Genomic DNA, 23,075 nt, shown 5'->3' on the forward strand with positions numbered 1-23,075 from the left:
GGTTCTGACATTCCACTAAGTTACTCAGAATCAGGTTGATTCCTTCAGTACTTGCTTTTAAGCTTCATTAGAACCAAAACAGAGTACCCGCTATTCCAGGGTTGATGCTGTCCCCTACTATCCTTAGAAGGACTCTATCAAATGCTTTCTATACTTTAATGGTCCTACATTTTATCTGATAGAAATGTAAACTATTTTCCAGTTGTCTATGGTTGCTGAGAGTTGTTCAGCCTATTTCTTTTCATGGTTTCTCTCCTAGTATAATTAAGTTTCATCCAATACATACAGACTTCAGTATTCAGCCAGAGTCAAGAGACTCCTCTTTGGATCCTTAAAGTTCTCTCTGTACAGGTGCCTCTCATCTGGTGTTGTCCTTCAAAAAATCTAACCATCTCACCCTCACTGAATTCCAATCTCTGTTTCATCAACTCTGTGAAATTAATGAACTATGAGGATTTTTTTCCCCACCGATGGACTCTGGATTGGAAATCATTTCCAAACTTTATATTGGGGTTGTCATAGGACTTTTCTCATTGATTTTCTTTCTCTTAGAAATCTCAACCCTGTTTATCCTGTAGTCATATTTGTGAAAATCGTCATTTTAGATATATTATATCTACTTTTCTAGTTGTTTACTATAGGAGAACAATTTACATAATAGTGATTGCTCATGAAAGCGAAAGTTCATGATTGTGAATTTTGATTTGACGTATATTACAAATCGCAATTATATATTATTGTTTTATAACTCAATACGCACTTAGAATTTACAGTCAATTTTTAAATACTTTAGTTTCTCAAGGTAATTGACAGATTAAGAAAAAATTTTGATTAAAAAAAGACTGGAAATTTTACTTTCTATTTATGTATAATGAATGGTCTAAGAATTTGGCTGGGCATGATGGGTCATGCTTGTAATCCTAGCATTTCAGGAGACCAAAGAATGAGGATCGCTTGCACCCAGGAATTTGAGACCAGCACGGGCAACATAGTCTCTATGAAAAATAAAATAAAATTAAAAAACCCATAGTCTCTTTGAAAAGAAATAGCTTGATATGCTGACCCACGCCAGTAGTCACAGCTATTTGGGAGGCCAAGGTGGGAAGATTGTTTCAGTCCAGGAGTTTATGACTGCAGTGAGTTGTGATCATGCCACTGCACTCCATCATGAGTAACACAGTGAAACCAAGATAAAAAATAAATTAGTCTAAGAATTCATTAGAGGGCAATAGTTTATTTGCTTTACAGAAAACCGTGATGGAAGTGGGAATCCTGCAACTGCAAAGATGTGAGATAAGAGTTCAACAGCACCAGGAAAGCATGGGGAAATTTCTCTTCTTGCTGCAGACACCTTTAAACATAAAATGAATAAGCACAGCAAAAAAAAAGGGAAGGTAATTTCTCAGAACCAATTTTACATTCTCTTCACTGTAAACTCCCTCACCGTAGGCAAATATTCTCAGGAATCTAATGTTTTTTTCTTTCCAAGAGCAAAGTTTTTAGAATAATGCTGGGGATATAATAAGTCCTTAGTAAATTTTTTGGATGCTTTGTCCAAAATGCTACTTAACATTGTTTTAGAAATATTTGAATTTTATTTTCTGCATCTAACTTTTTCTTACTTCATAGTATGTGTTTGAGATTACCAGTGTTGACACAGCAATTTATAATTTACATGTTGTAGCATGTGTTCACCAAAACTTCATATAAAATGTCAATTTATTTAAGCATTCTTCTGTTGAAGGGTCTTGGATCTTTTCTTTATTTTTTTGATTTATAAACAATATTGTAATGAACTTTTTAATACATTTTCCTTGTGCAATAAACTATTTTCTTAGTAGTCACTCTTGTATTTATTTTTATTTTTTTGAGTTAGAGTCCTACTCTGTCGCCCAGACTGGAATGCAGTGGCACGCTCCCGGCAACCACAGCCTCAACCTGCTGGGCCCCGGCGATCCTTCCGCCTCAGCCTTCCAAGTAGCTAGAACTACAGGCGTGCGCTACCACACCCAGCTAATTTTTTGATTTATTGTAGAGATGAGGTCTCACCAAGTTGCCCAGGCAGGTCTCGAGCCCGCGGGCTCAGGCAATCCACTCACCTCAGCCTCTCAAATTGCAGGATTACAGGCTGAGCCACTGAGCCCGGCTAGTAGTCACTCTTAATAATATATTAATAACTTATAAGTGGAATATCCTGGCTGTGGGATATAATCATCTTGACTTTTCTAAACATTGCCAAATTTTTCTCTAAATTTCCAGTCATAATTCAGGTCCACACTGGCAGAGTATGACAGTTCCTGTTGCTCAGTATTCTTACCAACATGTTTTCAGATTTTGTTATTCTAGAGGTATGTGCAAGTATGCCTGGGGCATAAAAATGGAGTGATTTTCTCTATAGGTCTTCATGTTTTCAAGGAGACTTTGAATAAAACCAGAAATAATGAGCACCTGAACTAAGGCAGTAACAATGGGAATGGAGAGGACTTGAAGCACTAATAAGGTTCAATCCACAGTTATTACTAACAATTTTAGCAGGAAGAAAGTAGTTGCCTTCAAAAGTGAAAATATAAATTGGACACCAAATTCTGTGGCTAAGAAGCTTAGGTGGGCAACAGAGTCACAGATCCAATGGAGGATAAAGGGAGGGTGCCGGTGACTCCTGTGCTATGAATGGAAGCTGTTTGTTGAGTGCATAAGCATGGAAACTTGAAACTAAATATGTGTAAATGCTTTGGGTGCCATAGCTCCTTTTCATTCCATGTGAATATAGCACGTGTGTGTTCTAGGCATACATACTTTTAACAAAGTTAATCTATTTTAAACTTAGATATTTTCTCAATTTGGCCCAGAAAAATAGTTTGGATAGAAAACTGGAGGAAGATCAGGTTATGATGACTGAGATGCCATGCAATCTATAAATAGCACTTGAAACTTTAAGCCTACACATCAAGAGTTTCCCTTAGTAGGGTGTAATTCATTTGGAAAAAATAAATAGAACAGTAATCTTGCTACACTAATCATGTAAGTTCTCACTATAATTACCATAAAATTATAAGTTACAGTAACTCTCAGTATTCCACCAGGAAAAATGAAATTACTTTGAATTATAATGCCAAATTAGATGGTATCCTACAAAACATGAAATAGCATAAGCAATTTGGATCACCAAAAAACGTGTTATGTTCTGAAATGCATTCTTTTGATTATCAGATTAAATAAAAACCATACATCCATGCTTGTATTTAGCCTTACTCCCAACCCAAGCATAATGACTGACAAGACTCAGAAGATTACAGAAGTTATATTAAATTAAGAGTACATCTCTTTTTTAAAGAAATGTCCTATACAAGGAAATTAGCAAAGGAGGTGAGTTTGTTCTGCTTGTTTTTATGTATCCCACCCTCACCAAGAGAAGTTTCTGAGGGTATGGGAAATGAACACTAGCTGCAGAGAGAGGAGGAGTTACCCTACTTGGAGCTGGGTTGCCATCCATGACAGTCACTGCCACTTTTAACATCTTGTTCTGTTAAATTTTAGCATCAGCATCCATAAGAAGAAGATTGTTTGGAGGAGAGATTTGTGGCACCAAAGAGAGAGAATAGTGGTTTCACTCAACTCAAAGAGGACCACATTTGAATCCTGGCTATACTATTTTCTCTTGAATTGTAAGGTCTCTTCTGAACTTGAGGATGACATGGGGATGACATTCCCACTTCACAAAGCTGTTAGAGAAATTGAGTTATAACACATGAAATGCCAAGCAAGCAACTTGTTGCACAATGGATTTGTAATAGAAATTATCCACGTGCTTCCCCAAAATATCTGTCCCAAAACCTGGATTCTATAGGATTTTCTTAACAAAATAAAAAGCACGGTCATAATGATCACCACATACACACACGTGTACGTGCACACACACACACACACAAGCAACTTCTTGATAAGTCGATAAAGCATTGCTCTTTTGAAAATATTTCCTCGTCAACCATTCTTAGTAGCATTAGGAAGAAATTATGCCAATAGTGAATAGAGATATATTTTCTATGTTGTCACAGATGTGAGCTGTTATCAGACAATATGTCTACTCTTTCTTCCTTTCATTATTTGCCTTGTTAAATAATGATTTACTTGGAGAAACCAAAAGTTTGGATTTTAATGGCATGTCCATGGTGACACAAAACTATACTTTGAAACCTTGTCCTCTAAGGTTTTTGTTGTACATCACATTGCTCATTCATGACTTTGGTATAGCACAGATTTGGTTCTTTTTTTCTCTGCATAAAGTCAGATTTTGGAAACTTGGGGGTGATTTATGATCTGGTCAAATGCAATGAAACATTGATACAGCCAACGAGATCAGACCAGAAAAATGGGTGCTTTCCTTTCATAAACTAGTATCACTGCCAGACACATCTGAGACTATTTTACTGGCTCCATACTGGCTTGTATGTGTGTGAACAGTTTTCATAAGTGGAATGTAAGAGTGAAATTGACATATGACTTTTTTGGGTCAAGGTTTTTAGAAAGACTTTCGTTTCTTTTTCTCTCCTCTGTATCTTATCTCTCTGAGTCTTGTAGAAGCAGCATGCAGTTGCAATGAGGACCTAGGAAATGGCACAGCCTGAAAATAGAAAGAACCTGGGTGACTTAGTCACAACGACTGTGAAAGTCACAAGTAACCAGGGTTTGCAGGACACTATATGGCCCTCTGACTTGAATCAGAGATATGTTCGATTATCTTACAATCTGATTTTGAGTTTTAGTTTGTATATTGACTAATGTTTTCATAAGTATTACAGCTAATTTCATGCTGAAAAAATGGATACTAAGCTGATTAATATACATAGAAAGGGACATTTGTCTCATTGCTTATGAAATATGTGTACTTGATACTTGATGACTTATGATTTGAATAGGTTTATACATTGCATAGGATTATTTTAGTCCCAGTAAAATGACATCTGAAGCTCAACAACATTGTTTTAATGTAGCTTATTTTACCTCTGAGCCATCATGAGAGATGTAATCACTGGCCTATAACCTAACTCTGACTCTGTTAAATTTTGCCGATAAAAGTAAAAGTTATAGAGTATAAGAGGCCTATAAGAAGAATAAAAAGATTCAAGTTCAATCCTTGGCTTTGATACTTTCCAATCATGAAGACTTAAGTGGTATTATTCAACTTCTGCTTCATTTTCTTCATTTGTAAAATACAGGCAGAGATATGTCTTTATCTTTTAACAGAAATGAGATATAGTATATATGCGATAAGTATATATGCTCTATTTCACTTAATGTTTAAGTATTCAGCAAGCTTTTAAGTATTGTTACTAGTAGAACATTATAATCCATAGTCATTTGGCCATTATGTAAACAGACTTAAAATATATGCATGTGCTTATAGATGTTATAAAAAGTACAGCACCTGTAAACTCATAACAATTTGTGAAATGCATCATATAAATATAACATACTTATATATCAGTTCCACATCAGTTGCTCAACTAAGGACATATTAGGCTTAAAAAGAAACTTACTTTCTTTTTCTTCTTTTCTTTCTTTTTTTTTTTGAGCTGGAGTCTCACTCTGTTGCCCAGACTGGAGTGCAGTGACACGTTCCTGGCCACCGCAGTCTTGACCTGCTGGACTCCAGCAATTCTTCTGCCTCAGTCTTCCAAGTAACCAGAACTACAGGCATGTGCTACCATGCCCAGCTATTTTTTGATTTATTGTAGAGATGAGGTCTCGTCAAGTTGCCTGGGTGGGTCTCGAACCCACGGGCTCTGGCAATCTACTAGCCTTGGCCTCCCAAAGTGCTGTGATTACAGTTTGAGCCACCAAGCCCGGTCAAGAAATTTGTTTTCTACCACCTTATTCCTCTGCATTCATTTTTCCTGAATTTATCTTAAAACAATAGGTGTTTATTTTTTTTAAATTCCTATACTATCATTTTAAGTCATCCTTATTCCAGTAATTGTAGAATAATTATGAAGAGTAAAAAAGTCATTTAACTAATAAATCAGACTAAAATTTATTCTCAAGCGTTTACATGAATGATCATAAGCATTAGATTACTTCCCACAGTGAACAATTACTCTAGGATTCTTACAATCATGGGTCAACTACTGATGAGAACAGATATCTCTCTTTGATGAAATCTGAGTGGTTTTGCAGGTGCTTAGGACATGGGAACCAGGAAGTCCCATGACTACCAGGATTAAGCAAAGGTAGTTAATGGGACCCAAGTGCTCACTTCTGTGGGTGAATGCTCATAAGATCTGAGGATCATTATGTATATATTTACATATGCATGCACACATAATTCTATGTATATAGAATATGTATGTAATATATACCTCCTGTACATAATTCCAGGGTGTTATATTGACTGTAACCCCTCCATACTTTGAATGTTTTCATCCATAGTATAAAATTTAGTGATTTTTTTTTTACTATTAAGATTTTTGTAAACCTTTCAACTTGACTTAAAAATAACCCAGTGTAAATCCTAAAATAATATTGAATCTCTGCATGAAAAGAGTTCTGTGTGGAGGGGATCAAGGAACCCTGAAATTGTGTAACATTTTTGACTTAGTTTTCTACCCACTGACGAACTTATTCAGAGTCAACCTGAAGTCACGACAGTAAATTGAATGGAATATAAGACTTGGAGTTATTTTCCCCATCATATTTTCCTCGGCTCTAATATGCTATCATTAGTAAGGATGCATCAAGTCCATACATCTACATGACTATTTAAAATAAACCAGACGTATTCGTGTTTCCAGTCCTGCAGGAGTGAAGGAATTGACTTTTAAAAATAACACTTGTATACCAAACAGATCAAAGAGAAACCATGGGATGAGGTTTCCAAAACAAACAAGATCTGATTAGTCTCAATTCTGTCTCCTGTAAAATTTGGCCTACAAGAATTGTTCTGCAGAGTAGAGATTAAGTTTGAATGTAAAAGTAAAAACATTTTCTTGAGAAAAACTAGCTAATAAATGTGTTGCCTATGTTACTGTTGATAGTATATAACTTTTGTTATAGTAGTAAAAATAGGACATATAAGTAAGATTACATATATATGTATGATATATGAAAATATTTGTCATTTCATTAGCTGAGCTAAAGTGTTTCTATTTACAATAACAAGAAAAAAACTATTTTCTCCCCCCCAAAAAATAACTGTTTCTGCAGGTAGCATTGCAAACTCCCTACGCTCATACAGAAGTTTTAAACTGCATGTTCAATCCTGCATTTTGAAACTTTCTTTCTGTGTGGTAAAGCCCTCCCTGTGGAAATGATTTTTGTGAAGATTCATCTCAGAAAATGCCATAATTTTCTCCCAAGTTTGCCATTTTCCATCTTCTTTGTGTGCACTTTTCTTTGATGGAGAAGTTCCCCTCTGTGGCACAGCCCTGGAGATTTAGAAGTTCAATTCCTGAACAATTGTTTCTCAAAAATATTCAAACTGCATTTTAAGATGACGGAATTTCTGTGTCTTTCTTCCAGCTCCAGATCCTCGACAATGAAGCAGCCAAGGGGTTGCCAGCACTGAGCGGCTTTCATCATCAGAGGGGCTACTGTTGGCACTGAGCTTGGTGCTGGCACGGTGGGGACGGAGGCTCTGCCTGTGGGGTTAGCGACGGACTTTGTTAATGAGCACACACTTCTTTTAAAGTGCCTTCTTTTGGACAGATCAAACCTGTTTGCATTCTAATTGCTCTCCTGGTGGCTTAGACGTTCTTCTGCTACTTTCTTCTAACAGGATATTAAAACTGCCCAGCCCTGCACATAAGATTCCACTGCAAAACCATAATGAGATATATTTATTTCTTGGAAGTAACCCGGTGGGTAGAAAGAAGACTGGTAAGGGAATGAGAAGTCCCATACTTTCACCCCGATTCAGTAACATGAATGAAATATGACACTGTGCAATTACTTTGCACGGGCACTTCTTTTTCCCTATCAGAAAAATGAAGATTTTGAACTAAGTGACTTTCAGATCTTTTCTAGCTTGGATATCGAGGTAACTTATTTTTTTCCTGCAAAGTCATTAGAAAACTAGAATCTGTACATTTTCCAACCCAAAGTATAAACCTTTCTTTACTATATAAATGTTTAAATTATATTCCATTAAACTTCTGTATAATTAAATAGCTATAAGATGAAGTCTATAATGTACAGTGTTTCAGTGAGGTAAAAAATTTCCTAGAATCAAGCTACTATATTTTAGTTTTTGTTTGTTTGTTTGTTTCTGTATCTTTTTTTGCTTTCTGGTATCTTTTAAAAGATGGTAACAAGAAAATATGGTTACTCTACGAAAATAAAAGATGGTTGCACTATGAAAAGAAAAACTGTGGCTAGTTTACTCACCTGAAAGTATACAAACTTTAGTGTTGTGGTAGGTTAGCTGTATATTTAAGATGTATGTTAATTTCCTGTGTTAATTGCACAGGAATCTAAAAAAATGTTTTCTTTTGAGTTTGAGTCTCACTCTTGTCGCCCAGGCTGGAGTGCAATGGCACGCTCACAGCCACCACAGACTCGACCTGCTAGATTTATGTGATCCTTCCACTTCAGTTCTCCAAGTAGCCGGAACTGCAGATGCACGCCACCACACCCAGCTAGTTTGTGTGTGTGTGTGTGTGTGTGTGTGTGTGTGTGTGTGTGTGTGTGTGTGTCTTTTATTGTAGAGACGACGTCTCACCAAGTAGCCTAGGCTGGTCTTGGACCACTGGGCTCAGTCAATCCTCTCATCTCGTCCTCCCAAAGTGCTGGGATCACAGGCTGAGCCACCGTGCCTGGCCAATAATTTTTTTTAAACTTACTTTTTTATTACAAAAGAAGTGCCCAGAGGAGTTATTCTAAATTAAAATAACTCTACTAGGGTAATTAAAACACACACACACATACACACAGAGATACACTTATACACACACACACACAAACAATAAATTGTCAGGCCTTTGCTCAAAGTTGTGCACCATTATACACTCCCGTCAATAATGTACAAGTATCCCATTTGCTCCATACATCCGTGTTAGCATTGATCTGTTATAAATCTTTATTTTTTTTAGCTACACGGATGGTACATGCTTTATTGTGGTTTTAATATGCATTTTCCTGATCACTAGTGACATGGAATACTTTTTCATGTTGTTCACTGGGCATTTACACAGCTGCTTTTGAGAAACTATCAGATCAAATGTTTTACGCATTTTTCTATTTGTTTCTGTGTGTATTTTTTAAATAGTGTGTTGAAAGTCTTTATAAATTAATCTGCTATAGCAGTTGTTTGTCAAATGCACATTTTGCAATTATTTTCTCCAAGTCTGTGACATGTTTATTCATTTTTGAAAGAGTGCCTTTGAATAAACAAATTTTGTGGCTTTATTTACTATGTGCAGAGTCATTTAAAAAATACCTGCCGTTTTACTGTTATTGTTTATAGCAATTTTTCTAAGAAAAGTTGACCTTCCCCAAAAGTATAACTATGTTCTCCTATCTTTTAAATAAAACTTTCTAATCTTGTCTTTTATACTAAACCTTTGATCTATTTGAATAATTTGTTTGTATGATGTTAGAGCTTTCTTTTCTCCCTTCTTTCCTTCCTTTCCTCCTTCTTCCTTCCTTCTTTCCTTCCTTCCTTCCTTTCTTCTTTTCTTCCCTCCTTCTTTCTTTCCTTTTTTAAAGCTGCCCAGGTACTCTAGCATTATTTATTAAAAATTATCTCCTCTCAGCCAGGCTCAGTGGCTCAGCCTGTAATCCCGCACCTTTGGGAGGCTGAGGTGAGTGGATTGCCTGAGCCTGAGGGTTCGAGACCCGCCTGGGCAGCGAGACCTCATCTCTACAATAAATCAAAAAATCAGCTGGGCGTGGTGGTGCATGCCTGTAATTCCGGCTACTTGGAGCCCAGCAGGTCGAGGCTGCGGTGGCCGGGAGCGGCCACTGCACTCCAATCTGGGTGACAGAGTGAGTCTCCAACTCAAAGAAAAAAAAAAGAAAATCTCCTCTCCCTCTAAAATTGCCTGGGCACTTTAAACATTATGCTTGCATGTCTGGGTCTGTTTTTGAGTTGTCTATACTATTCCATTGATCTGTTTGTTATTTCTTATGTTAGCACCACATACTGGTTACTGTCACTTATAGGAAAACTTGAAGTTAGTTGGTGTGAGACCTTCAACTGTTGTGTGTTTATATTATGTATACACACACATAGTGTGTATATATATAATATATGTGTTGGTTTTGAATTTCTATAATAACACCCACTCCCCTGGATAGCTCTTACACATTTATATTGCCTTTTAATAGATCTTCCCCTAGCTACTTTGCTTCTTGGGATCAGCTTAGAAATAAATTACATGCATCCACTTCTTTGTTTCAGTCTCTGCTTTGGGGATGTGTACAAACAAATGCCTTCTTTTTTTTATGTATCTTCACTGATCTTTTGTCAGGATCACTGCTGTGCTTTCTCTCTCAATATTTTTAATATGCTATGACCATAATTTTTTGAAACTATTAAAATCTTCACCAAGACTATAAATTGAATTATAAGTCAAAAGAACACAGTTGAAATAAAACAATGTTATTTATTATCTGTATTTCCGTGAAAACATATTTAATTATATTTCAACAACCTTAAAATAGTCATAAATGCTTATGTTCTTCCTAGCTCACAGATTTTTATATGAGTTGTGTTCTTGAAATAACATCATGTATATAAGATGATGAACTACAAATAAAAAGATGGGTTGTTTTTATTTGTCATATGACAATAACTTATTTTCTACACATAAAAATAACTATCATATACTTCTAGCGTACTAGTAGATTTATTAACATGTGCCTATTTTTTTTCACTGAAAAATGCGTTTCTTGAAATATCGCCAACATCTCTTCTAATTTAGGAAATATTCCCCATCTTACCTGATATCGCCATATGATCTGAGGCAAATATTCTCTATAAACTCATCGTGTGACACATCTATGAGCCATTATTTTTTATTTTCACTTTAAAGTAAATGAAAACTTGAAACACTTTTGTGAAGATTGCAGACTTGTGTGAAGTCTTGAGTGATTTGCAATGACTGATTTCGGAACAAAAAGCTGATATTTTCTTTCCTATACAGAACACACATTGCAATTTAACAGACTGACCTCATATTATGGACTTCCTGATTCATTAAACGGCCAAGATCAGTCTTTCTAATCTAGTCCAAGTGGACAGAACACAATAATGTCTCATTCTCTGTCTTTAGTCTTTAACTTGTTATTTTAAAATTTGCATTCCTGAAAAAAAAATAACAAATTGATATTAGTCTCATCATTATCCTTGATTCCAGTTTGAGAAGTAGTCTGAAGAGGGGAAACATGAGCCCTTTGTTTTCTATGGTATCTTTTCACAGATGTTGTTTGGAGTTTGTTCAAGCCTCGTGAAGCATGAAAATTGATTATTAAGTAACCTGAGTTTTTCATGCTGGGGATTGTCTACAAAAACAAGGTTAAAAATCCATTTGGTCAGGAAATATGGAGGAGAGGATCATTCCATATAACAGTCATCCATCCTTTACTGACAGAACTAGAGCCACCTGGTAATCTAATAATGAATTTCCTAAAGCCTACTCCCCTTCCATCATCACAATCAAGCTTTATCAATGATCAAAATGGCACTTGGATTTGTGAAAAGTTAAATAAGTAGAAATTATGCAGAGATGGAGTGCAGAAAAGTGACATGACTGGAGTATTAGTGAAACTGGTTACTCTAACACATGCAGATGATATAGATTCTGCTATGACAGGTAACACTATAGGCTTACACTTACCTTATCTTTGACATATGAATAGGTAGACATATTTTATTGTTAATTGAGCTATTAGAAAGCAAATATTAAAAAGAACTTTCTTGTGGTGAATTGTCTTGATTTAAGAAGTCATGAGAACGCTTCATTTTCCTGTATACCTATATTTCCCTATTCCCTTAGTCCCCACTATCAAAAATATTTTAGAATGCAACATACAGTGGGTTAATATTCTAACTCCTTCTGTTTACAGACCTAAAGAAAACTTCCCATTTAAATTATGTTATTTAGTTCCACATGTTGTCCGTGGTCAGTTATATATATAGAAGAAATTAGCTACACGTCTTGGTATTTGATCAATTATTTCTCCCTCAGAGATTGCATTCACCTTTTAGTCATTTATTTTTTAATTAAGTATTTTAGTCATTCATTGTATTAACAAGAACATATTGTAAAAGGTTAATGAAAAAGACACTTCTGGCCATTGCTTTGCTAAACTCTGGTGTGTACACGTGGCTCTCTGAGCTACTGCCGCCATGGTAAGTTACCCTTCCCTATCTTGGGAAGGCAAATTTCTCTATCTCCTCTCTCTAATTTACTTTCTAAGTAAACTATATTTTCTAATCTAAAAAAAATTAAAAGACGCTTCTTACAGTAGAAATACTAATTACATTCATGGCAAAGAGGACCAACTTAAGTTGGTTTTGATATCCCACCATTTTCTAAATTTTTTTGTGTCTCATTGATGTTTTCAGTAAATACTCTTCATGATTCAGTCAGAAAAATCAAGAATTCAGCGGCAGCTGCACTCACTGAGTTGGTGAAATGAGAGAAGATAGATTCTTCTATCATCTCAACAAAGAATTGCTTATTTTATCCAGATTTATAGTGTCTGCAGAACAAGAATGCTGTCACTCATAATGACTCCAGCCATTATTTATTTATCAGTCCAGGTAAAAGTAATAATTCACAATACACAAGACAGCAGCTGTGCTTGCATGCTCATCCATCATGCCCTCTTTGTTCTGGGTTAACACCACTGATTTTTCTCTGGAAACAAACTTCTCTCACTTTCAGCTTGTGTGGTTTGCATGTGTTTGATCGTGTCCTTCCAATTCTCCAAGTAAATGACCAAGAAATTACACACAGATGTTGACCATACATCGGTTACATAGGACTCTTCAACCAAGAAGACATGTTTATAATTTTACTTGAAACATTAAGAAAGATTGTCCTTCTTATTCAAGTTCCTAGCTTGGCACAACATATACATGGAGCTGTTCAGGGCAATACAGAAAGAATCTGTCAATAATAAGACCACACCAAGGACAAAGAAAGGTCATAATCTTCAGGCCCATCAACGTCTTTGTTTTTCCCTTAAGTTAGTGTGAGTAGGGTTTCTGAGTATTGTAACTGAAAGTGTTCTGAGAAATACACAATCAATCCTATTGACGATAAGACAGGAAAGAACAATAGAGACAACAAGTAAGCAGATTCAGAGAGAAGAAATTGTCTGGGATGAGTTGTCTGATGTCACTGACAATATTGATTTTTGGCATAAGCAAATGTGAGTGGAGACAGTTCAGATGATCGTATTCTTAGGACTGAGAAAGTCCGAACCATTTCTCCAGCATCCCTTGGAACAGACATCACAGACAATTTTACACAAAGGTAGTATTGGTAAATGCTGCATATGTTTATCAGACCTTGATGACAATTAGATTGAGTTTTTAAATAAAGTGTTCTAACTTTAAACAAAACAAAAAATTGCTTATGTACAAAAAATTTGCAATGTATTCTCCAAATTACACACAGGAAACAAAGAGCAGAATCAGATTTTAAGGCTACTCCTGCCTTACATAAATGGGGATGTTCAAATACAATCACAGCAAAGCATTAGACACACTAGTTATTTTTCCAAACTAAATATATTTTTCTGAGGGTAACAGATATACTTGACCAAAATTACCACATTTACCAGACACAGTCCTTGACAATTTTGTTACTAGAGTTTCCTTTGAAATCAAATTCTTTTAATTGACATATTTTGGGGAGAGTGCTTAATTTATTTCCAAATATATTATACTGGATCCCTTTTTCAATTTAAAAGGGAATTTGGCCAGGATGAAGCATGACCATATCGATGTTTATACATTTTATGTAGAACTCCTTAGTTTATAAAGAATGTTTTTATGCAGTACAATGTGACCATCACAAGGACCCTATGTGAGAAGAAAGACCTAATTCATTTATGAGATAATGGAACCTTGCAAAACCAACATAGTTTGAGAGTGATGGAGTAGAGCATATGAAGTGTTGAATGGACATGGCAGGAAACATTTAAAGGATCATACAACTTTATGAAGAAAGTGCATATGAAGTCGCTTAATCTGCAACCCATGAAGAAAAGGAATTAACACTTACAGAATAAAAACTGTGACTACTTGTAGCATGACTAAACATGGGAGGTTATTAAACAGAAATATTTATGGAATAATAAGTATAAAAGGAAAGCATATAAATTCACCAAGATTATAAAAGTAGCATCCAAGATATACTTTGGAACAGACATACTCGGCAACTGAACACAGTAGACCAGCTGTTATAAAGACACAGAAACACAAACTGGGTAAAAAATTTCTAAGAGTACACTTAATTTAGTTAATTTATATGGTAGGGAGTTAGATATCTGCATCATAGGATGCTGGATTGTCTTCAATAATCTCTCAGGAAATGTGATTACTGAGTTTATTAGAATCGTGATAATGAGAAACACCACTATCTTCTTTCAGTATGGGTTCTGTTAGAGTGAGTCACATCAGAATCAACACATTTTTAAAAATATTTATTTTATTTCAAAGATGTGGGGTACAATTCAGGATTAGGTATACAAGTGGACATAATATGGGTAATGTTTGGGCCTCATTTTGGACCCCACTTTACCTGGTTTGAGATCATGTACCCTTACTGATGTTGTGTTTTCCCTTGGTAGTATTCTGCTACTGCCAATCCCTCACTTATAGTATTATGGTAAATGTTCAGGGTCCACTTAAGAGTGAGAACGTGATACTCTCTTCTTTGTTTCTGTGGTAAATCACTGGATATTAGTGACTCTTCATTTATGGTAGTTTCAATGGGCACCATGGTTGTTTCCATATGTTTGCTATTGTGAATAGTACTGCAATAAACATGCGTGTGCAGGTATCTTTTTTGCAGAATGCTTTGAGATCCTTCCGGAATATTCCTAGTAGGAGGATTGCTGGGTCATATGGAAGGTCAATTTTTAGTTCTTTCAGAAATCACCATACTGTTTTCCAAAGAGGTTGCACTAGTTTTAATTCCCATCAGCAGTGTAGAAGCGTTTCTTTTTCTCTGCATCCGGGTCAGCATCTGTTGTTGTTTTATTAATGATGGCCATTCTTACTGGGGTTAGGTGGTATCTCAATGTGGTTTTGATTTGCATTTCTCTGATGATTAGTGAGACTGAGCACTTTTTCATGTCTGTTGGTTGCCCATATATCTTCTGTAGAGAAGTGTCTATTCATGTCTTCTGCCCACTTTTTAATGGAGCTGTTAGTTTTTTTTTCCTTTTGGCTGGTTTGAGTTCCTTGTAGATCCTGGATGTTAGGCCCTTGCTAGATATATAGTTGACAAATTTTTTTTTTTTTCCCAGTCTGTGGGCTATCCTTCTGATCACTTGGTGGATTCTTTGGTTTTGCAGAAGCTTGGCAGTTTGATAAGGTCCCACTTGTCTATCTTATCTCTCGTGGCATGGACACATGGGGTTTTAATCAGGAATTGGTTGCCAGTTCCAATTTCTATAAGAATGTCTCCTGCATTTTCTAAGAGTCTTATAGTTTAGATCCTTGTTCCATTTAGAATTAATTTTTACCATTTACAGAATAGTTTCTTCTCTCCCCAGTGATTGTTGGCGGAGGCTTTGTCAAAGATTGAGAAAGGTTGAGAGATTGAGGGTTTTCTTCTGGAATCTTTATCATGATCCATTGGTCCATATGCCTGTTGTACCAATACCAGGCTGTTTTGATTATAATAGCCTTATAGTAAAGTTTACAATCTGGAAGTGTGATACCTCCCACTTTCTTTCTTTTGATAAGGATTGTTTTGGCTATTATGTTTCCATGTGAATTTCTGTATTGTCGTTTCCAGGACTGAGAATGATGTTGGTAATTTAATGGGTCTTGCATTGAATCTGCAGATTGCCTTTGGTAGGATGGACATCTTAACAAGTTAATTCTTCCTATTCATAAGCATCGAAGATTCTTCCAAGTGTTTGTGTCTTTTTTGATTTCTCTGAGCAGTGTTTTGTAGTTTTCCTCTTAAAGGTCATTCACTTCTCTGGTTAGGAAGATGTCAAAATATTTCATTTATTTTATGACTATTGTGAATGAGATTGTGTTTTTGTAGTAGATCACTGGGTATTATTGACTCTAAATACATCCATTTTGTTCTCTGCCTGTTTGTTGTTGTTGTATAAGTATGTGACTGTCTTTTACACATTTATTTTGTACCCCAAGACTTTGCCAAAGTTTTTTATCAGTGAAAGGAGGTTTTTTGACAGATTCTCTTGGATTTTTGAGGTATAGGATCATATCATCAGCAAAGAGGAATAACTTAACTTCTTCCTTTCCTATTTGGATAACCCTGAGTTCCTTCTCTATTCTAATTGCTCTTGCTAAGACTTCCAACACAATGTTGGACAGGAGGGGTGAGAGTGGGCGGCTTTATGTTTTCTCATTTTCAGGAGAAATACTTCCAGTTTCTGTCCATTTAGCAATATGCTAGCTGTGGGTTTATCAAAAATGGCACTTGCTCTTTTGAGGTATGTTTCTTCTATGCCTAAGTGTTCAAGGGTTTTTAACAAGAAGGGATGCTGAGTTTTATTGAAAGCCTTTTCTGCATCTAATGATTTAATCATGTGGTTCTTGTTTTTACATCTGTTGATGTATTTAATTACATTTATGTTCCCACAGATGTTGTACTAGCCCTGCTTCCCAGGGATGAAGCCAACTTGGTATGGTGGATGATTTTTGAGATACATGGTTGAGTCTGATTTTTGCTAGAATCTTGATGAGAATTTTTGCATCTGTGTTCATTAGGGATGTTCACCTGTAGTTCTCTTTTATTATTGGATCTTTACCCGGTTTGGGTATCAGTGTGATGTTAGCATTGTAAAATGATTTGAGGATAAATCCATCTTTCTCATTGCCTGGAATACTTTCTATAGGACTGGTATCAGTTCCTCCTTGTATATTTTATATAATTCTGCAGGAAAATGATGTGGTTCAAGGTTTTTTTGGTTTTTTGTAGGTAATTTTCTTACGATGGCATCTATTTCCTAGGTTGTTATTGGACTACATAGTGTCTCAATGTCTTCTTGTTTCAACCTTGGGAGGTTGTGTATTGTCAGAATGTCCTCCATTTCGTTTGGGTTATCAAATTTTTTTTCCACACTGGTGTGCATAGTAGTATCTGATAAGTTTTTATAATCCTTCAGGTCAGTTTGATTTGATCTTTTGCATTTATGATTTTGCTTATTTGAGCTTTGTCTTTCTCTCTCTCTCTTCTTTTTTTTTTTTTTTTTGGTTTGTCTGGCATGGGGTCCATCAATCTTGTTAATCCTTTTAAAGAACCAGCCTTTTATTTTGCCAATTTTTTCTATGATATTTTTGTCTTCTATGTCCCATATTTGGACTTTTACTTTGGTGATCTGGATTCTTCTGCTGATGTTAGGGTGTTGGTGGTCTTGTCTTTCCAGCTCCTTTAGGTGATTTGCTAGGCTGTTAATTTGTGATCTTTCCATTTTCTTTATGTGTTTTTGTAAAGATATAAATTTCCCTCTTAGAATTGATTTCATGGCACCTAGAGATTTTGGTAAGCTGTTTCTTCATTTTCATTTATTTCCAGGAATCGTTTAATTTCTCTTTTGATTTCTGTGTTAACCCAATAATCGTTTAGCATCATGCTGTTTAGTGTCCATGTCGTTGTGGGTTTGAGGGAAATTTTGTTGGTATTGATATTTATTTTTATTCCACTGTGGTCTGAAAAGTTGCATGGCAGTATTTCAATCTTATGAAATTTGTTTCTGCTTGATTTATAGCCAAGGATGTGATAGATCTTGGAGTACATTCCATGTAGTGATTAGTAGAATGTGTAGTCTGTGGTTGTAGGGTGAAGTGTTCTGTAGGTATCAACATATTTTTTTTTAAGTTCATTAGAAAGTTCTTCATAAGTGGAATTCTTAAATTTGGGAGGTATCTATATTAGTTGGTGGGTTTGTTAAAAAACTTGATCCCAATTCAAGTATGCCAGAAAATCTGAACTGAAACTTGAGAATTTGCATTTTTAACAAATTTCTAGGGGAACCTATTGTTAATGATGTAGGAAATATACATTGAGAACCACTTGGATAGCAATGGTGCAGTGGCCTAACTAGTCATTTAACAGTGTATTTTAGAAGCCATGGGAGAAGTCCAGGTATTGTGAATGCACAGTATCAAGCTGTTTGCTTCTGTTTTTGAAAACTTTCAAATAAATGTGATTGTTCATATTCAAAGTTTAATATAGATCGTAAAATTATTAGTACTGTGAAGCAGATTAATACATCTATCATCTTGCATAGTTACTTTATGTGACAAGAGTAGCTAAATATATACTTTTTAAAACAAAACATACCTAATACAATACACTTTTTATTAGCTTTAGTCTTCATGTTGTACTTAATCCACAGGTTAGTCTGGTGTATGAATTTCTTCAGCCGGGCTCGGTGGCTCAGCCTGTAATCCCACGCCTTTGGGAGGCTGAGGTGAGTGGATTGCCTGAGCCCACGGGTTCGAGACCCGCCTGGGCAGGAGACCTCATCTCTACAATAAATCAAAAAATCAGCCGGGCGTTGTAGCGCGTGCCTGTAATTCCAGCTACTTGGAAGGCTGAAGCGGAAGGATCGCCGGAGCTCAGCAGGTTGAGGCTGCGGTGGCCGGGAGCGGCCACTGCACTGCAGTCTGGGTGACTCCAACTCAAAAAAAAAAAAATTTCTTCATTAAAATTTTTGGTGTTATGATCATAAGACGTCTTATCTTACATTGGCTCATTTCAGGTTGCCAGCATGAGTGTCATGTATATATCATATTTTCCTTAGAAGTTAACCTCTAAGGTTCCTTAACCTCTAAAAAATGGAATTCACTCTACATAGTCTAGGCAGAAAATACATGATTTAAAGGTAATGAAGTGAATCAGAATTTTTGTGATGGCCAAACAAATATACTCAAAGATAAGCTTACAGGGGAATATACTCAAAGCCATAAGATTAAGTTGGCCGTGTGCTGTTCCATGCTGATGTGGCTGAACATGCTTGCCAAGATCAACCCAACCATATTGCATCATTAGCCTTCTTAAGATTATGATTTTTCTTCTCTCACAGTTCTATGAGTAGAATGAAATGAGTTTTCAGTTACTGTTTAAAGTCGCTTATGCATTTGCAGTCAGAAGTGATTGATATATCATCTAAAGGTTAAACAAGGCTGGATAAGCAAGATGCTTCACTCACATGTAAGCCAGTCCATGCTGGTTGTTGGCTAGAGTCATCTGGGGCTATGATTCAAATGCTTGCCCATGTCTTTCCCGTGATGTGTGTGCTTTGCATAGTTCTATGAATTTAAGAGAAAACAGGAAAAGAATGTATATAAGGCAGGAATATGAAGAAGTCCCCACTCCTCTAAAGGACAGTTATTAGATTTAGACAGTATTGCTTCCACCACATTCCCTTGATCACAGAGTCTGTTCAGATTCAAAAGGTGGAGTAGCAATATCATATTGCAAAGAAGCATGCAGAATTAGAATTCTTGCTGTGGCCATCTTTGGAATATTCAGGCTTCCAGATTGCTATTTGAAAATGGACAGATGGAGCATTTCTGCAGCTATCTCAATAAGCAAACATCCATATCACACACACACACACACACACACACACACACACACACACACACACACACACACATACTATATCTTCGTATTCAGTCAAAAATATTTTTCTCCTGACTTTAAATACTAAGATAATTTTATTTACCGTCTACTTACCTACAGAAGTCATACTTTGAGATCACTCATTGTGATAGAAATAGGATAGTGAAAAGCATTTGGCAATATTTAGCAAACTTTCATGATAGAAGAAAAACAAAACAAACAAACAAGCAAACAAACAAAAAACTTCTCAACAGGATAAGTATAGAGGGAATGTAACTCAACACAATAAAACCTTAAATGATAAGGCTATATAGCTAACATCATATTCAATGGTGACAAGTTGTAAGATTTTGTTTAAGATCAGAGACAAAACAAGGATGTCCACTTTCACCACTTCTTTCAACATATTTCTGGAAAGTTCTAGCCAGAACAATTAGGTAAGAGAATAAATAAAAGACATCTTAATAGAAGAAAAAAATGTGAAAATGTCTGTTTGCTGACATGTTCTTATGTACAGAAAACTATAAAGACTCCAACAAAAAGCAATTTTAACTGTTAAACAAATTCAATAAAGTTGCAAAATACAAAAATCAACATACAAAAATTAGTAGCATTTCTATACACTAATAGTAAGCTATTTAAAAGGAAATTAAGAAAATATCATTTATAATAACAATAAAAACTGAAATACTTCAGCATAAAATTAACTAATGAGGTGAAAAACTTGTATACTGAAAGCTAAAACACACTCATAAAAATGAAAGAAAACACAAATAAATAGAAAGATATTCCATGTTTATGACTTAGAAAAATTAATATTTTTTAAATGTCCATACTATCCAGCATGATCTACAAAATGCAGTGCAACCACTATCAAAATTCTAATGCAATTTTCACAGAAAAGGAAAAAAATTTCTTCTTTTTTTTCTTAAGAGAAACTTTTCTTTTTTGAGTTGGAGTCTCACTCTGTCGCCCAGGCTGTAACGCCATGGCACACTCACAGTCATCTCAGCATCCACCTGCTGGACTCCGGCAATCCTTCCACCTCAGCCTTCCAAGTATCCAGAACTACAGGCATGTGCTACCATGGCCAACTATCTTTTTTATTATTATTATTGCAGAAATGAGGTCTCTCCAAGTTGCCTGGACTGGTCTCCAACCCACGGGCTCAGGTAATCCACTTGCCTCGGCCCCTCCAAAGTGCTGGGATTATTACATGTTGAGCCACTGAGCCCGGCTTAAAAAAATTCTTCAATTTGTATAAAGCCACACACAAAAAAATTAAAATAGCCAAAAAATCTTGAACAAAACAAGCATTTCTCAAAAGAAGACATACAAATGCCAAAACGTTCTTGAAAAAAAGTGCTCAGGTTTTACTAGTCTTTAGGAGAATGCAAATTCAAATCTCAGTGAGAGATCACCTCACACCTGTTAGAATGACTTTTATCAAAAAGATTAAAAATAGAAAGTGATGCAGAGAAAAGGAAACTTTTGTACATTTTTGGTGAAATGTAAATTATTACAGACATTATGGAAAACAGTAGGACATTCCTCACAAAACTGAATAAGGAACGGCCATTCAGTAATCCCAATCCAGGGATTATACCAAAAGGAATTAAAGGAATTAAAATTATGCATCAAAGGGATTTATGCACTTCCATGTTCATTGCAGCATTATTTGCAATAAATATAGAATAGGATATAGAATCAACCTATGTGTTCATTATCAGATAAATAGAGAAAGAAAATGCAGTAGATATGCACAGTGGGGTATTATTAAGCATTAACAGGAAGAGCAAAATTCTGTTACTTGGGACAACATGGATGAATTTAGAGGACATTATGATAAGTGAAAGAAGCTCAGCATAGAAAGACTAATATTACATGATCTCACTTATAAGTGTGATATAATTTTTTTAAGTTATATTCATAGAAGTAGAGTATAGAATGATGATAACCAGAAGCCGTCTAGGGAGATGAGAAGGCAAATAGGGATATGCTGGTCAAAGGATCAAAGTTGCAGCTAGAGAGGAGGAATAGGCTTTGAGATTCATTACAGAGCAGAGTGACTATATTCAATAGTAATGTACTACACATTTCAAAATGACTTAGAGTACATTTCAATGTATCAGTACAAAAATGTTAAGTCAAGCTATAGATATGTTAATAAACTTGATTTCATTATTTTACATTGTATACATATATCAAAAAATCCTATGGTATGCCACAAACATTATGCAATTATAATTTGTCAATTAAAATGATTTTTCCAAAAAGAAATAGGAGTAAGATTGGGGTGGAGGGACAGATGTGGAACTTCCCCTTCTTCTAATCACAGATGAAGATTCAGAATCATCAACACAGGTTTTCATAGTAATGCTGTGTGATGATGTGTATGCTTGCCTGCTTTCTCTTTTGTCCTACATAGATTTTCTGGGAGTGGTTGTACTACAGACTAAGGGCAGACTGAACTGCCAAATTAATGTTCTGCTGTTTTGAATTCAAACCTTACAAAGTGAATTAACATAATTCCATTTGTTATGGCTGAACAGTGTTCCATTGTATGTATATAACACATTTTCTTTACCCATCCATCTGTTGATAGACTTTTAGGTTGATTTCATATTTTGACTCTTGTGAATAGTGCTGCAATGAAAATGAGAGTGCAGACATTCCTTTGACATGCTGACTTTAATTCTCTTGAGTGTATTCCCAAGAAGTGAGATTGCTGGAACATTTAGAAGTTCTATTTTTTGTTTTGTGAGGGATCTCCATATTGTTTCAAATAACAGCTGTGCTAATTTACATTCTCACCCACAGTGTATGAGGGATTAGTTTTCTCTGCATCTTCTCCAACACTAGTCTTTAATCTTTTTTATAAAAGCCATTTACAGGTGTGAGGTGACATATCACTTGAATTAGTAGATTTCCTTATTAATCTGGATATTCGATTTAGAATCAAAACTAAAGGATCCATTCACTCTGTAACTTTGCTTTTCAAAAGCAAGACTATTTTCACTTCAGAAAGAAAGTTGCGCTGGGCTCGGTGGCTCAGCCTGTAATCCCGCGCCTTTGGGAGGCTGAGGTGAGTGGATTGCCTGAGCCCGCAGGTTCGGATTGCCTGAGCCCGCAGGTTCGAGACCCGCCTGGGCAGGCGAGACCTCATCTCTACAATAAATCAAAAAATCAGCCGGGCGTGGTAGTGCAGCCTGCAGTTCCGGCTACTTGGAAGGCTGAGGCGGAAGGATTGCCGGAGCACAGCAGGTCGAGGCTGTGGTGACGGGGAGC

This window comes from Carlito syrichta, unplaced genomic scaffold (assembly GCF_000164805.1).
Source record: "Carlito syrichta isolate Samal-C Ts95f unplaced genomic scaffold, Tarsius_syrichta-2.0.1 Scaffold50759, whole genome shotgun sequence".
NCBI lineage: Eukaryota > Metazoa > Chordata > Mammalia > Primates > Tarsiidae > Carlito > Carlito syrichta.